This window comes from Hyperoodon ampullatus (assembly GCF_949752795.1).
Source record: "Hyperoodon ampullatus genome assembly, chromosome: 4".
Lineage (NCBI taxonomy): Eukaryota > Metazoa > Chordata > Mammalia > Artiodactyla > Ziphiidae > Hyperoodon > Hyperoodon ampullatus.
The window spans coordinates 146552168-146557083 of record NC_136917.1 but is presented as its reverse complement, the minus strand read 5'-3'; positions in this window follow the sequence as shown (position 1 = coordinate 146557083).

Below are 4916 nucleotides of genomic sequence, written 5' to 3'. Positions count from 1 at the left end.
ATTGCAAGAAACCGACGGCCAGAACCATCATGATGAACAAAGATAACCGAGTCCCACTCTCCCTCACAGCACAAAGAAGACAAAATGAAAGCAGCCCCTCGACATGGTCCACAGGGTTCTGAAACAGTGCTTCGACCACACCTCCCTGCTTCAGTGGCAAGAGACAGGAGGCAGGGGCATTCTGCTTCAGGCAATGCAATGATTCATTTATTTCAGAAAGGAAAAAAAGCAGAAAAGAGTGAAAGAAAGGGTGGAGAAAAAATGGAAGGGTGGGGAGGGCAAAAGGGAGCAACGGAAGAAAGAAGGAGAGGAGAATTAGAATAATAGATACCATTATCAGGACTCACTATGTACACAAGGCTGTGCTACGTGCTCTACACATCTTTTTTGCACTGCATCCTCACAATAATCCTGGGAGGTGGGTGCGATTAGTATCATTCTCTATGTTACAGATGATGAAACTGTGGCTTAAATTAGCTTATGCATGTTCCCCACTCAGCAAGGAATAGAATCAAAATTTGCTGCCCAGGAGTCTAACTGCATCTCCTCCAAGTCATGTGCCTTCCTCTTAACTAGGGACTGTCCCACTCTCGAGTGCCAATCCTCACTTAGAACAGGGTGACTGTATAATGTATTGTCCAAACTGGGTCACTTTTGCAAGTGAAAGAGGAAGTTATAAATAATCACTCCAGGACAACAAGCGTAAACCGGGACTGTCCCAGGCAAATAGGGACCTAGGGTCACCCGAACTGAAAAGGCTACAAGGAAGACAGGGGGCGGGGGGAATGGCCTCATGACATATGAAGCACCATGGCCAGCCATGTCTACAAAAAGTGGAGAAGGTAAGACAGAGCCACAAAGACCATTTTATTCCATTTTTCTGAAAAAGTGCTCAAGAGAGGATCAACTAGAAGCCTGGAATTTCTATTTTTAGTTATCAAGAGCATGATCCACTTGCTCCTCCCACCCAGGGGCATCCATTGATGATGGAAGAACCTGTTACTGACTCAGGACACTGGTACATTTGAGCCGTGAGCCAGGAAATAACATTTCTATATGTGTGGAGACTCCCCAACCCAAATCCATCCACCATCCTGATTTCTATCACCATGAATGTTGCCACAAAACTTCAGGGAGAAGGAATTACAAGCCCATGCAGTGAGTGAGCCGACTGTGGCCATGTTCCCGAAGATATAGAGAACATCTGACATGGGTCCCCTTGCATTTCTTGGTCCAGATAAATTTTTAAAGGCTGTCTCAAGCCAAGTCAAGGCAGCGAAGCAGTCTCAACTCAGGGCAGTGCAGCTGATGCCTCTACACAGGCCCCCATACCATCCCCATCACCACTCTGGGTGTACACAGACCAAGAAGGACATCAGCCCAGGATTGATATTGTTGTTTGGGAGTTTGTCCTCATTATTGTCATTATGTTTTGCCTTTTATCTTTGTTGTGTTTTTAGTTTGTTTGGGGGGAGATTAAGTGCTTTTAATTTTTAAAATTTTCTTTTTGTTTTATTTTGTGATGTCTGTGAATGAGTTTTAAATAGTGGACTGATAGACTTTATCTGTTGGCTTAGAGACCTAATGATAATCAGACTCGTTCAGTGTTGTACCTTCCAGTGCTTTTCTCTGAATCACTAGCAATGACTATAGTCCCATAATCCCTTAGATTTGCTCAGCACTCTTGTGATTTTTCAAAGCACCTCTGTAAGCATTACCTCTTCCATTTTCTTGACAAGAATTTATGGAAAGCTTGCTCTGTGCCAACCTCAGTGGTAGGCTGGGAGGTCTAAGACAAACAAGGTTGGGACCCTGCCCTCATAAAGTGAAAAATCTAATGAAAGGTAACTTGTAAACAAATCATTATAACACAAAATGCGGTCATGGAGGCATATTCATAACTCCCTGCTGGAAGACAGGCAGGGAAAATGCCACAAGAGTGGTATACATCTTTGTGGAAGGAAAGCAGAATCTGCCTGGCGTGTGAGCAGAAGACATTTTCCACCAGGCGGAGGTGGGTTATTTACCTTCTGTAGAAATGTGAGCCAAGTCTCGAGGAAGAGGTCATCACAGGAAACCTCACGCTCAACCCAGCTCTCTTGCATCTTATTCATAGAGGTCCTATGAAGTACTTACCATTATTATCTTTGTCTTATGTGAAAATGGGGACACAGAGAGGACATGTAAGTTACTCAACCTTACATGTTAAGTCAGGACTGGAAGCTGTAAGTTTGTATCCCTCATATAAATAAACAATCTCTCAAAGCAAGGAGGGGATAGGTCTCAAGGAAGATCAAGGTCCCTCCAGCTTTAAAATCCTGTTGGCATAGATTATCATTTGAATTCAGTGTGTGAATGTCTGTCTGTTACCGGAGGTATGTAAAATCTATGTATCATACTCTTATAATCAGAACTGCTGCTAATGCTTGATTATATACTGTATAATGTAAGATTACAAATTTGTTCTGACCAACCCTCTTTGGGATTTCATTAAGAAAGAGAAACTCCTGGTCAGAGACAGTGCATAAATCAGAGATGTAAACTGCTAGTTCTATATGGCGTGAAATGAAAAGAAAACGGATAAGTAATTTGGTCAATTAAACAACCATGACTGAATCTAGGGCACCCTGGCTTATTCGACTGACTTTCTACCAGCCTTTGCCTCTCCCTTCATTCTCATTTCCAGGGGTATTTGCTTCAGAAAAGCCAAGTGTGAGCTGTTTCAGATGTGCATACTTGTGTTTTCAGAGCATTTGTAGAGAGTCTACAAGGCCTAGAATTGGCCAGGAAGACAGTGAGCATATGTGATCAGACAGCTGGAATGATGGAGGCCAGATGGCATTTCTACCAGTCCAGTTGTTTTTCTTCGGGGTTATTCTTTAAAATATCCATTGTTCACTACACCGAAAGTCTCTGATTTGACTGTGTACTTTCCACATGCATTACAAACATTTTGCAGTGCTGCTAAGTGTATTATAAGTATCCGATGTGTGTTACAGTCATATATTTAATTAAACACTATGGAACTCTCTGTGACTGCACTTGTCTTCTATGAGAAATACGAATAAAAGCCTATCCAAAATGGTCCATGCTTCTCCTCAGCCACTGGAAACATCCCAGTGTCATTTGCTGTTATTTTATGGACTGAGATTTTCAGAGGAAACTTTTTTCATCAATTAAGTAATTCATTTGCAAATTAATGAATTAGCAATTTGTTGAGGATTTGCTCTGCATTACTTTGCACTAGGCTGAGCACTGGGGTGATGGAGATGGGATGGGATGTCGCCAGCTCGCAATCACACGGGGACAAAGACACTGGAACAGTCGACTATGTCATACCGGGGTGATGAGCCAAAATATCAGTCATGAATCTTAGCTTTAGGCATTAGGCTAATTTGAGCAGGAAAGGAATTTATGAAAGGCTATCAGAGGGCTCCCAGAATATCTGGGAGGGCCAAAAATCCAAACACACGGAGGCCACAGAGCCATCCCGCATCTCAACCACTGGCACCTCCAGAAATGGGAAACAGCCCTTCACTGCCACCACCCGCTCCAGAGCAGACTCAGCAGCAGCGTCCCAGAGCTCCACATCACCAGCTCTGGTTTAAAGGCAGAGCAGGAGCCTATGGCTGAAAGCAGCTATGCTTCATCCTGTGTCTGGGTGCCAGCAGTGGGAGTCGGGACAGAGAATAGCTGGCATTTGCACCTTCTGCAGTGAGAGGCAGGCTCTGCTTCACAGAGCCGGGAGTTCCTCAAATGTAGGAAGGACCTTCTACTGCTGGGTGAGGAAAACAAGGACAGCCAAGGACGCGTTAGGAAAGAAACATGAAGAAGAGGTGGCGTGAAGGAAGTGCAGAGTAAATAGGAGATTGCCAGCTAACAGAGCCTGGAGTAGAGAGAGGGCATTTCCCGGCAGAGGAAACAGCATGTTCAAAATGATGGAGCTTAGAGAGAGCCTGGACCATCTGGGGAGTTACAAATACAGTAGGTAATGTCTTCTTATCTGTCTCAGTTGGGAACAGTAGGGTGTTCGTGATTACTTCTGAGAGTCAGACACAGGACACTTTGATCAAAAGACAATATGTATCTACCTTGAGCATCTTATTTGAATTTAAAACATATGAGTGGATGCCCATTCATCCCTCTTTTATTACAAGGCCAAGGCTGTTCCTCTGGGGTCATTGATTGTAGTTCCATGTTGTCTTTCTTAAGAAATACACACCAGTAACACTTCATCTACTCCTTCTAGTTTTGCTTTCTTTAAGATGGAAAAGAACTTTCAAACACTTTAGAAGATATCTAAATGTAGAGGCCTAGCTTTATCTCCCCACTGCAGTCTTTTACCATCACTTTTCCCACCCTGTTTGCTAGCAATATTCTTTCAATATGCCTTTATCAAGTCTCTTCAAACCATTCGAGCAGTGCTCCTAGATCAACAGCAGTCTTTCTTTGCACACTCACATTTTGTCAGCTTGCATCATGTAATTACAGTAACAAGTCCGACTGGACTAAATGAGTTTGGGAACACACACAACAGACTTGGGCGAGTTTATACCGTACTTGCTGGGCACTAGAGATAAACCTGCCAGCAGCCAAATCCCGATGTAGTTGTCAATGTATCTCAGAGACAGAATGGAGTGTGCAGGTTCATTCAGCAGGTGCTTCAGTGGAAGCTGTCTATGGGCATCTACTTAGCTTAGCATCCTTGGCTGAGATGGCACTTGGCAGAATTGGTGGGGCCAGTGGCATTTGACATGCCAGCCTAAGAAATTTTGATTTAGTCTGTGGCGGAAGAAGGTGCTTAAGCGGATTTTAATCAAGGGTGTGGCATAATAAATTTCAGGTGTGTACTTACCCCTATTGTCATCACACTGATTTGTAATTGCCTAATTTGTCTGACGTCCCTATGGGCTTCT